General features: G+C 35.8%; 1 pseudogene; it reads right to left on the bottom strand.

Annotated features, from left to right (window-relative positions):
- Positions 1-6,774: 6,774 nt before the first annotated feature.
- Positions 6,775-13,184, bottom strand: LOC116589327 (annotated as a pseudogene).
- Positions 13,185-13,500: the final 316 nt, after the last annotated feature.

The raw sequence follows: 13,500 nt of genomic DNA, 5'->3' as shown, positions 1-13,500 counted from the left end.
ATTCTAATTCTTTCTTGCAAGAGAATGGGAATATGCAACTTTTATATCTTCTCAGGGAGGTAATATTTTAACAACTTATTTTTCATCATCCTTATGAGTAATATATCCATATTCACTTCAGCCTTTGAAATTTTACATCTAACTTTTATACATATAATGCATTCATATGATTAAAAAATCATTAACATAGAGAATAAAATGTCTTGGCATCTTTATCTCTATTCTTTTGGCATCTGTTCCCTATAAATTTCACTCTAATTAGTATTAATTATTAGTACAAATAAACAAAAAATCCAATATTTGCTCACAGAGTTTCTTAGGTTTTGGCCTAAGCAATTAAAAGATTGCATTCCTATTAACTGAAATGGGTAAGACTTTAAGTAGTGCAGATTTATGGGAAAAGTTCAGAAATTCCACTTTGGATATTTACAGTTCAAATTCCTACAAGATATCCAAGAAGAAGATTGAGTAGGCACTTAGACACGTGTATGGAGATCACAACAGAAACTCAGGTTAGAGACATACTTTTGAGACTTATCATCAGTGATTAGATGGTATTTAAAGTCATGAGCCTTGATGAGATCACCGAGTGTATTTGACAAAGGCAACCAAGAATTGAGCAAAAAGCACAATGACATTAAGCATGAGGATGTAGAACAAGTTGTAGAGACTGAGATGGGAACAAGTGGTAGGAAGAACATTAGGAGAGCATGATTTCTTGGAAGCCAAGGGAATAAATAATTTAAGAAGAATTGGATGATCAGCTGGATCAAATGCTGCTAATAGGTCAGGTGATATGAGAACCAGAAGATGATTATTTGATTCAGCAACTTTGAAGTCATTAGTAATCCTGACAAGAGACATTTCAGTGGTGAGATGGAGGTAAAAGTTATGTTGGAGTAAGACCAAGAAAGAATGGAAGAAATAGAAATAGAGTTATCAAATATAATAATTTTTGTTATAATATTTTTATCTTTTAATTTTCTTCAATTCGTCAGTTCTGTATAGGTGATCCACTAGCCTGATTAAAATGATGAGTGAGCCGATGGTGGCTCTATAATCCCTCATTATCTGGTATCCTCTGTCTCTTTGGAAAAATTTCTGCCCCTACAAGATGTTTCCCATAGCTAGTCTTCTGCCCAGGTGGGCTTTGTCTCCTGGACTGTATCCCTATGTCTTTTATGCAGGGTGTAACCTGCTGCATCAGGAGATAGTTCAGTATTTTCCAAGCTGTTAGCATTGCCTCTCTTTGCTTTCAGGGATATGGTACTACTTTCCCCACAAGAGATATTGCTTGTCCTCAATGGTTTATTTTTAGTCATATCTGCTTTATATCTAGAAATTCTTTAGCATGGTTGGCATAATAATTCATTTTTTTTACACAGTGTCTAGGACTGATATATTGTTTCCACTCATTTTAATAATTTCTGGTCATTTTTATTTAATTTGTAGGAGGAAGGCAAAGGGATAATGATCATCTATGTTTATGCCACATTTCTGTAAATTTGGCTCTATAAAGTCATATTTCCATTACTAGATGACTGACCTTGGGTAAGTTACTAAACTTTTATAAAACTCAGTTTCACTATCCATAAAGTGCATGATGACACATAAAGGGTTACTGTGAAAATTTAAGTGCTTGGCACAAGTTAAACTCTCGTTAAGTTTCTGCCACTTTGAAAACACACAAGGATATTCAAGATATATGAGCATCACTGTTTGTCTGTTATTGGCAATCCTAAAGGCATCTTTAAACACTGGGAGAAGACAGGTTGATTGAACATACAACGCAAAGAAACAGTTTTTTTCCTATTTCAGAGATGCATTGGGAGGAGGTAAAAAGAGGTGCATTTTATTGCCAAGATTTAAAAAAAATAGTTCTGGAAAAATTTGCAGAATTTTTGTTATTAATAGGACACATTACACAATCATGTTTTGAAGATTAAAAACATGATAGCAGAACACCAGGAGGCATACAGCTCTTGGATTCTGTGATTAAAGGAAACATTTTTGTGTAGCCCTAAAATTAATTTAGAGTATTTCCATTGCCTTTAGGCATATGGCAGAATAATGTAAGGTCGCAAGCTTTAAAGATAGCAGTCATCACCAAATTCAATTTCTTCATGCTGACTGCAATTTAGTTGTTTTTCCTTGAAGAACTGTTCTAATTCAAGGAATTAATAAGCAAAGCAAAGAATTTAAACCTTCCTGCCTTACAAATTATATTGAAGCTCTGCAGTGAATGTAGAATACTAGCAAGATTTTTTTTTAATTAGAAAATTTTAGAAAAAAAGAAATTTATATTGTACATCTTATTTTTAAATTTTTAAACATTAAACAGTCCCCAAAGTTCTGATTTTTGTTTTAGTCAACATACTTATTCATTTTCTAACATACTTAGGAAAGCAGTTTTGTTTTAATGTCAACAATATTTAACAGTTTTGAAACTGAGAGCATAAATGTTTATATTGCTATACTCAGAAGTATCAGCATATCATGGTTATGAGATCCTGATTTTTTCAAAATAATTTCACTTTTAAAGTTTCAAAATATTTACATGTAAAAAGAGAAAAAGGAAAAGGGGAAAATGGAGATTCATTCTTTAATCTATTTATCTGTTATCTATTAATCTATTTATCATTTATTGAACAGGTATGCTTTGCAAGTGCCTAAACTATACAAAAGAACTTACTATCTAATGGAAAAACCAATAAATAAACAGATAATAAAACAATTTAGAGGTGCTTCAATGCTCAGTCAGTTGTCTGCCTTGACTCACGTCATGATCTCAGGATTTTAGGATGGAGTCCTATGTGGGGCTCCCCGCTGAGCAGGGGACCCTGCTCCCCCACTCCTTCCGATTATGCGTGCTCTCTCTCTCTCTCTCTGTCAAACAAATAAAATCTTAGAAATTTTTTTTTTTTAAATTTACTGTCACAGAGGAAGTTCTTGGAGATGAGAAGACAGAGACCCAGACAAGGGAAGGAGAATAACTGTGGGTGCATAGAGATGGCTTGCAAGATCCCTGTGCTGTATGTTAGATGTGAAGGATGTGGAAAGGGCTTTACAGAGAGGAGTAGCATTTGTAAAAACTCAAGACATGAGGAAACTGGTGTGGTTGGAATTAAAGAGTAAGAGGTGGGGAATGGCAAATTTAAGGCTGTATGAGTAGAACCCCAATCAAGAAAAATGTCTTTCAGACAAAGGCTGTATGATTTTACTCACATGGGGAATTTAAGAAACGAAACAAACAACCAAAGGAACAAAGAGAGAGAGAGAGAGAAACCAAGAAACAGAGCCTTAGCTATAGAGAATAAACTGATGGTCACCAGAGGGTAGGTAAAAAGGGGATGGGTGAAACAGGGAGTGGGGATTAAGGAGAGCACTTCTTATGAACACCAGGTGATGTATGGAATTATTGAATTATCACTATATTTTCCAACTAATATTAATTTAACACTTGATATTAACTATACTGGCATTAAAAACTTTAAAAATAAAGGAAAATGTCTTTCATTGCAAGGAGTCTTGATTGAATCCTTGACAGGTGAAGGTTAACTTTTCAGTGTCTGATTACTGAAAGAGCTGCTTCTCTGAGAAATAATGGTCAACCTAGGGCAAAATAGCCTGACAGTGATGCCAGGTAAAAATAAGAACCAGAAGATGTTCATACAATTCAGTAACATAACATCAGTAATAACCTTAAAGAGATTCAGAATAGATGCCAAGAACCAAGTCAGAGGAGTAGACCAATGAACCTAGAAGAATCTCTAGGTTCTACCTGTAGTTGATAACCATGAAAATAAAGGTTATATAAAGATACACACTGTAGATGGCTACATCAAAGTTTTTATAATTTTTTTTAGATTTTATTTATTTATTTATTTATTTGAGAGAGAGAGAGAGCATGATTGGGGGAGGGACAAAGAGAAAGGGAGAAGAAGACTCCCCACTGAGCAGGGAGCCCTATACTACACGGGGCTTGATCTCAGGATTCTTGGATCATGACCTGAGCCAAACATGGAGGCTTAACCAACTGAGCCACCCAGGTGTCCCTCTAAGTTCTTACTATTAAAAACTCTTTCCCAAAGGGGTTTAAATAGGGGTCTCTTTAGATGAATTCTAAACTCATAGGCGACTCCATCCTCAGAATTTAGGAGTAAGATCAGAAAATGTCACTGTATGATATTGAAAGTAATCATCATCTTCACAAAACATGTATTTATCCATCTTCAAAGGTAAGTCACAGAAAGAAATGATTTGTGGAGGCTCTGTTGGTAACGCTGATGCGGTCACAATTACTATCAAGTGAATAATCAGTCTCTCAAAACTTATCAAGTATTTAATATAAATTGGGGAGTAATGAGTTGTAACATGTCTAAAAGGTTGGTGACAGAATACTAAGATGACAGCTCATTATATATAAAAAGTTTGAGGTAAATATATGTTAAGTAGAAGTCTTCTAAGTAGTATTCATGTATGTTACAGGGTTTACAAAATGGTCAACAGATCCTTGCAAACGTTAAACAAGATGTCCCACTTCTAAAAATACATATATGTTTGGTATGCTTGTATATAAACATATACATACCTGTGAATATATAAAGATATATGTATATAGATACATAGGTTTGTTTTTATCTGGTAAAAATTATTAATTTTGCTACCATTTTATGCAGAGCTTTACACTGACTTCTTAATTGGTTCATGGCCAAATAGCTTCCATCCTCTGGGAGAAGGGTGATACATCTACATATAGAGGTGATGGCAGAGGCATCTTTATCTCCTTCTCTTGCATCATATTGCACACATTTCTGCTTACACGTGAAGAGTCATTCTAAGCAGACACAGGACGAACACAGCTATTCAAAGATTAGGAAATACAAATGAGCAAATTCAAGAAGCTATGAGCCATCTGATGTTATAAGAATGTAAGGAAAATGCATATGAGTGAGGAGATGCAGTGAAAGTACAATTACAAATCTTGTAGTAGTGATATTAAGGCATAATTTTTCCACCTTTACCTGCTTCTCCATTCAGGAAACTAGTGGGTTCTGTGCTCATTGTTTTGTAAGTGGGATATGGTAGAAAGGAAAACAGGACAAGACCTGTAAGTCCTAATAATTTTTATTTCCAGAACCTATAAGCATCAACTAGGGAGAGAATTCCTCATATAAACAATGGTTATTGAAGGAAGCCAAGGGAGGCAGAAGGCTCCCATCTATGAACCCCCCCAAAATAAAAAGATATCCCCTGAACTATAGAGAGAAAAGAAGGTAGAGAGATACATAGAGATAGAGAGAGGTAGGAAGGGAAAAAGTGAGAAAAACATGAAGAGAGAAAAAAAGAGAGAGGTGTTGGTGGGTCTGGCAGATCTCAGGGGATCTAGCAAGTCACCACAGAAAGCTCTGTGGTGTGTCTAGGAAGATGGAGCCCTGGACAATTTCTCCAATATATTCTGTGGTCCATCTTGCACAGAATAGTTCAAGTCACTGGACCTGGAGTGCCCCAATCAACGTGGTAATCTATATTTCATTGTCAAATTACTGCAACAAAGTCAAGGAGTACATTGTCCTCCTCCTCTCAACTCTTGCCTTGATACTACATAAGACTCTAGTACTGTGACAAAGCCCTGGGAGGTGAGTATGGGGAACAGTGATGACCCTTGAAGGAACTGAGATGTTTCACCCACAGTGATAAAATAGAGAGAGAAATTAAGCTGAATTATAGAAAATTAAGTTGATTTTGAGATGAGATATTTAATAGTAATTGCATAAGGACTTTGGACTTAATCTGGAAAGTAATTAATCTGGTAACAATTATAGGAGTTTAAGTGCAGGAATTTAGCATCATGGTTCTTTTCATTTCTTCTCTTCTCTTTTCTTTTTTTTTGGGGTGGGTCTTCCAACAGTATATTAGAAAGAATGTAGACAATTAAAAAAAAAGAACATCATCGTGAACATAAATTGACGCTTTCAGCCTGGGAAAGCTGAATCAAAAAAAGAAATTAAAAGGTCCAATAGTGTATCAATTTTTTTTCACTCATTTGCCAAATGCAAAATTGGTCTAGATGTACAGACCCTCAAACAACAACATATAGCCTTTCTTTGTCCTCCATGCTAAGAGATATAAAAGATTCAGGGTCAAACAATACCAAATGTACAGGCCTCAAAACCATTGATGTTAGGACATTCACTAGTTTTAGCTAAGATATATTAGTTTTCACATTGATATTAGGACATTCACTAATTTTAGCTAAGATACATCTGAAATACTGACAAGTGATTACTTATAATAACATGAAGTAAATTTTTTGAAAAATAAAACATTAATAATTCTGGAGGATATACTAAAGGAACAAGTACCAGTTTAAGGTATCAAACAATTTGTTTCATTAATCATTTTGATTCCATGTTCTAAAACCCAGAATTTAGTTATCTTTCTTCTAAGCCAAGAGCTTCCTGTCATGTCAGTATCTGTATTATGAAATAAAGAAGACTGAGATAAAATGCTTTTATTTATCACAATGGCTGTTATCAATTGCCTAGGACTTCAACAGTATCATGGAAGTCCAGGGAAAGTTCATGCATTAAGTTATTGCCTTAGCTGACTTAGAATTGCCTCATTCAATGATACAGAGCAACCCTTGGTGAAGCCTTTTAAAAAAGAGACAGTGAAAAATGGGTTAACAGAGGCAAATACAGCATCTGCTTTTAGAGCTACTGACTCAGGAATTCTCTCAATTATGAAATCTTGAAGAGAAGTGATTTTTCATTCTCAAAATCTGGTGATGACAACATTCTTTACTCCAGAGCTGGCATCATTGCTGTCTTGTGAATCATTGCCTGCTCCAGCTACTGATAAATCTACATCCTAATCACCACCCATGTTGTTCTTCTCAGAGAAGTGATCAAAATTCCATGTGTCTTCATCTGAATCATCTTCCCAGTCTTTCCAAGGTTGAAGTCCACACTAAACCAATTAAGTTTTGCCTTTTCTTTTGTTAACCTTGGCCAGGACTGACCAGATTCGCCTTTTGTAAACAATTAAAAATTGATCTATTCTTTTATGCTTGGAATCATTTGGACCAATCCAGTGAAAAAGATCAATTTAATGTAAATGTTTAAAATTATCACTTCCTCTAAAACAACTGAATGTAAGGTTGGATTTTTCTAAATTTACATTAATATCTTTACTGTCTTCACAAAATTTAATGAAGATATAGTCCCTTTAATTGTATCACTTTGAAGAAGCTGGTGAACCTAAGAGGGGTATAGGTGAATGGGTGGGTGGGGGTCTCTCCAACTCTTCTTGCTTCCCTCAGACTACAGCAGCAGGGGGCTCCCCCTGAGTTCCCAGATTGCACCAAGGGGAGAGAACCAACTCTCGTCTTGGGAGAGGAAGAATGTCTCAGCATCACAGTTCTCTATAGAAGATTGCCCGTGGAGGAGATATTAGAGGTTAACGTGCCGTGTTTTTTTTGTTTGTTTTGTTTTGGTTTTTTTTAAGATTTTATTTATTTATTTGACAGACAGATCACAAGTAGGCAGAGAGGCAGGCAGGCAGGCAGAGAGAGAGGAGGAAGCACGGTCCCTGCTGAGCAGAGAGCCCAGTGCGGGGTTCGATCCCAGAACCTTGGGATCATGACCTGAGCCAAAGGAGCAGGCTTTAACCCACTGGGCCACCCAAACGCCCCGTTAACGTGCCTTGTTAACATGCTTTCTGGTAAGTGGAAGGATACATTCTTTATTGTACATTAACAAAATTGGGGCTTTACTCTATAAATCAGTATCCCTTGAGGTTGTTTTTTGTGTTCTAGAACATGAGGTCAACAGCATCAGGGTGAAGTGAGTCAGCTGGATGTGTGTTTTTCTCCAAACAAAGCACTGAAGGGGCTGATTATATGGATTTGGGGGTTGCGCAAAAGAGGGGAAAATGAGTTGACAATAGTGGCAAGGGTGTTATTTTAATTATGAACTACGAACTTAGTCGGTAAGAAGGGACTATCAAAGAAAACGTGCACCAGAGTTAAGCAGGAAAATGAAGACCCTTTGACTTGCTACAGGGAGAGAGACTGAACTCTACTTCCCTGAATCAAAAGGTTAGAGGGATGGTTTCCTGGGTGGCTCAGCTGGTTCAGTGTCTGCCTTTGGCTCAGGTCAGTCCTGGCATCAAGCCCTGCATGGGGATCCCTGCTCAGCCTGGAGTCTGATTTTCCTTCTCCTTTTGCACCTTCCACTCATCTCTCACTCTCTGTAATGAATAAATTTTAAAAATCTAAAAAAAAAAAAAAAAAAAAAAAAAAGTAAGAGGATTGTAAATGCTGAGATAAACTAGTGAAAAAGTACTGGAGGTTGGTCAGTGGAATGTGCCCAGTACACTGAATCAATCCTGAGTTTGAAAATCTTTGTGATTAAGCCACCTGCATTTGCTAATAGGTACTTATCAAGCTAGGCTTCTATTCTTCAATGGGAGACAGGGGTACTATCTTTCTTGATGGTTACACTTTCAGAGATGACTCCCAGGTTCTTTAAAAAGACATTCCTGGATTGTAAAACTGGCTAGAGGTTGGGAGAGGATTTACCTACATTTCCAAAAGCGTAGATAAAGAATTTGCAATTATGAGCATTTAAAGTAACCACTCTAAGAAAAGGGAGATTAAGGGCCTATAGTCAGGAAGAGACCTGCCCAAAATTTAGTCAAGCTGAGGGGAATGTTAAGGCCATCTTGGTCAGTGAATAGAAAAGGTGGTGAGAGACACAGAAATCACATCAGGATAAATGGATTATAGTTCCCAGTTTTGTCAAATAATTTTAAGTGGTAGCCTACATTGGGAGTTAGGAAACACGGGTCTTATACAGGTCTTAGAGAGTAGTGACTTTTTTTTTTTTTTTTTTTAATCCTGTGACAGTAATCTTTCCTGCTTTGGGAAGGAAAAAAGTTGGTGTATTAGAAATGAAAATGGATTGCATGTAAGGCCATCTGACATTTGTTCTCAGAATTCCTACTGGTTCTTTATATACTGAAGTGCATCCTCTTTAGCAAGTAAGTTAACTTTGTAAATCATACCATAATCAGTAAACCTCAAAAAAAAAAAAGGGAAGAAAATAATCATTCAGGGTATACACACCAAGTATCAATAGATGTTCGATATTTTCTCATGGATTATTTCATTTAATTTTCACAATTCTTAGAAGTAAGTAAGAATTAATCCATATTTATGGGTGAAGAAACCAAACCTAATGCAGTTTTTGAAACTTGTTCAATGTATTAATCCAGCTTTGTGTTCTTTGGTATTAAAAAAGGCGTCTTCATTGTCACTGTCACTACAGAATACGGAACTATAATTGTGAGACCGAGTGTTCCCTCTAAAAACAGCAGATCTCTCCAATATGAGGAGTTTGAGAGGCAGGGAGGAGGGGGTGTGGGGAGAAGGGAAGGAAAAAAATGAAGCAAGATGGGAGCAGGAGGGAGACAAACCATAAGAGACTCTTAATCTCAGGAAACAAACTGAAGGTTGCTGGAGGTAGGGAGGGAGGGATAGGGTGGTTGGGTTATGGACATTGGGGAGGGGATGTGCTATGGTGAGTGTTGTGAAATATGTAAGCCTGATGACTCACAGACCTGTACCTCTCGGGCAAATAATACATTATATGTTAATAAAAACAAAACAAAGCAAAACAAAAAACAAAGCAAAACAACAACAACAATAACAAAAAACAAAAAACAGTAACAAAACAAAACAAAAAACCCCTGCAGCAAACTTGGTTATTGTCAACTTTCTTCTCTCTGGTGTGATCATTTCCATATTATACTTTTCCAAATACACACTTTCTTAGTATTTTACTCAAAGACAACCACTGTGTAGATTGTTTTTACTCCAGGGAGGGTCACTACCAACAACTTGTATAGACATTTTTTTTTTATTACTAACAAAAGGAATAATGGTTTTTGGCTGTTAACCAAAGAATAAAGCAGTAAGCACCTAAATAGTAAGTTTGCTAAAGTACTTTTTTACTTGAAGCTCCACATTTTGTAAAATTATTGACTTTGATATGCAATTGACGTCCTGTTGAGGCCTTTTCCCATCCATCTCTAAACTTGATATATATAGGTTACTTTCATTTTAATACACACTCTAAATCTACTTGATAGATGTAGAGGAAAAAAATAGTCTGACCTTAAAGTAGTGATTCTTTAGAAGAAAACACGGTATTTCTCCATTTCAATTTTAGAGCAACTGTCAATTTTAAGTGTTCCATTGATTATATAATCTTACAGGATTTTGATGATGTTAGATTTGGAAATAAAACAATTTCTATTTATTTTAACTGTACATCAGCTTTAAGGGTTTGTCTTCAAAATCAAATACTTTCCAATTCAAATTGCTTTGTTTTCATTATAAGCATTATCTAAATACAATAGATTAGTTATGTTGAAAAAAAAATCAAACTAGTTGACTTTGGATGGCTATTGATTACCAGAGGATAAAATAATATAAATGGCATAGTTGGGCTCCAGAAAATTGCTAAAATAAAGGCAATTCATACTGAAACATCCAAAATTGCCCTTATTAAATCATGTGCAAGCCCACTCAGTTTAAAGTGTGCAATGAGTTATTTTCATGCTATGAAGATTGCCAGGGTTTTGGATGTGGTTGTCAGTCCTTAACATTCTCTAGAAAAATGATCTGAATTGTATAGATCTATTTCATGCATTTAAGGAAAGAGTAAATGTTACACTTACAGATCAACTGATGCCACCCCTTGGTGTCTATTCTGACTTTCTGCAGCAGAGAAAATTGTTTTCACCGCATAGGCCAGTGAGTAGATTGGTCATTAGGCTAGCATCTTGTGGGGCTTTACCTCAACCCGGACATTTGCATACATTTCCCCCTCATTTCACTTTACTGCTTCTCTTTCTTTCTTTCTTTCTTTTAGAAAAGCAGGAGAGAAATGCTCTGGCAAATTGCAACTACCTATGAGGATTTCATGAGAATTTGAAAGGATATTTGCCAAGTGCAAAGCACTTGATGAATATACAGAGCAACATGCAAAATTACCAGGAGGAGACTCAAAGAGGATTTTATAACTTTATAGCTCTGTACTTGCTTTGATTTTAATATCATTTCCAAAAGTAATTTATTTTGTTAATGACTTTATTTTGAAATAACACATTATAAATAGGAAATATAGATACCACATAGCACAGATAAAAGTGAAATTATGTACACTCAAAAAATCCCAGTGGGAATGTTGGCTAATCTAGAACTACGGTTTCCAGAATCATCCTTCCTGTATAGTTCCAGCGTGGCATTGTTCACAATAGAAATTTGCATAAGATTTGAACCAATGAATCAGCAGCCATCAACTCCCTAAAGTCATCAAACTCACCATAGTAGGAGGCAGAGAAAGGCAGTTGTGGAGGGGCTGGGGGCTTCCAGTGTATCCTCACTCTGAATTTTTCTCTTCTTTTTGACCACTGACTCAGCGACTTATAATGACTTGCAATTTTCCAGCTCCCCTTTGTAGATACTTACTTATGTCTCATTCTGATGATAAATTCCTGAGTGCATAATATTCAGAGTGGCTCTGTTTCCTTAATTAAAGCCCAACTAATCTACTTAAAACATTTTCATTAGTATTCACTTGTGCATTTCTTTTTTATTATTTTTCAATTAATTCAGTCAACATTTGAGACTCGCTTTTCTTTGTCCCTCCTTCCTTTCTCTATTTTCTTGCTTCCTTTTCTTTCTGTCTTATTATTTATTTATTTAAGATAGAGTGAGCAAGAGAGAGCATGAGTGGGGAAGGGCAGAAGCAGAGGGAGAAGCAGGCTTCCCTCTAAGCAAGGAAACCAAAGTAAGGCTCCATCCCAGGATCCTGGGATCATGACCTAAGCAGAAGGCAGATGCTTAACCTACTGAGCCACCCAGACAACCCACCTGTTTGTCTTTATCAGAAAGTAAGCAGTATGAGAACAGAGACTTATACCTTGTTTCTCCAACATGTCTTCTACACCTGCAACATATCACCATTGTTTCTTGTACAATAATAAATTATTGTTATGTGACTTGAATAAATAGTATTAAAATGATGTGATTTAAGAATCAAATTATTAAGACTGTTTTCCTAATGAACATTCTGATTATTTGAATCTAAGTTCCCACCACCTTCATCAGTCTCCTTGCAGTTAACTGTAATCCAGTGTTGTGTGAACTTAATACAATTTGCCTCCATTTACAGAAATGTTCATTGTCTTCTAAAAATAATCAATTACATGATTTTGTAAATAATGGTAAGTGTAAATATCATTTATAAAAGACTAAATTTAGATTAAGGAGTGACTATGGTTACAAATTATATTTGGTCTGTTTTCTTTGTAAAATATTTTTCTTAAAATCCTTACTCTTTAAATATTTTTCTTAAAATCCTTACTCTTTAAATAATATACTCTTTCTAGTGACTAGAATTAGTCATAAAATCAGCATGGACCCATTACTTTAGGTACTAGCACTCACTGATCTGCTTTACTGGGACCCAAAAATTACCTTCACTTTCCAGAAGGACAACATGGCAAATGTAAGCATGTTTAAATTCTGCATTATAATAGATCTTTAAATATAGACCCTCTCCACCTAAAAGGAGATCTGTGTTTTCCTTCCCTTCATCTTGAATTTAATTTCATGCTGAGAATTCTATTGAGTTAAACTTGTACGAAATAGTAATTCTTGTCCATGTATATTTTTTTTACTACTCTTAATTTTGCTCTTTGCTCTGTAGCCCTTCCATTATTAAAACTACAAAGCAAAACAAAACAAGGTTAACATGCTTTGCTCCAGGTGAAATAATGCACAAAGTATTTCAGTATTTGTTTCAAATTCTCAGCTCTGAGTTCCAAAATATACTCTTGATCTTTATAACATAAACAATATCCTTGAAAACAGTTTGAGAGTGATAAGGATTTATGCAGTCTAAAGTGTCAGAGAGTAGAGGACTTGCCACATGAAGTTGATGCTATGAATTCCAGAGGAAGATAAATGCAAGAGGTATTAGTGTGGATAATATCAGCTGCTGGGAAGAACAGATCCAAAGGGTATAAAGACCTAATCACAACAGAATGTATTTCTAACTCACCTAACCATCCAGTGCAGGTGTTCCTGGTTGATAGGAGGTCTTCTCCATGTGGGGATCCAGTGACTTAGGCTCCCTCCCTCTTGTGGCTCACTCATCCCCTCACACCTCCTTGCTATCTGAAACTCAGTGTCCAGCCAGCTAAAGGGGAAATTAAGTGGAAAAAAATCACCAACTCTTAAAAAGCTTTGTTCCTACATCACTTGCACTCATACTCTGTTTATAAGAACATTGACTTCAAGAAACTAAGATGGGGTAATATAGCCAGGTTCTTGAGTGGTATGATGTTTTTCTATGTTAGTAAATGGAATAATTATTTTATCACCTCAAGAGTTATCTTTCAATGTCTAATTGGCTCTTGGAGAAG

The sequence above is a fragment of the Mustela erminea genome, chromosome 4 (genome assembly GCF_009829155.1).
Source record: "Mustela erminea isolate mMusErm1 chromosome 4, mMusErm1.Pri, whole genome shotgun sequence".
Classification (NCBI taxonomy): domain Eukaryota; kingdom Metazoa; phylum Chordata; class Mammalia; order Carnivora; family Mustelidae; genus Mustela; species Mustela erminea.
Note: the sequence above shows the minus strand (reverse complement) of the source record. Positions and strands in the feature narration are given on the sequence as shown.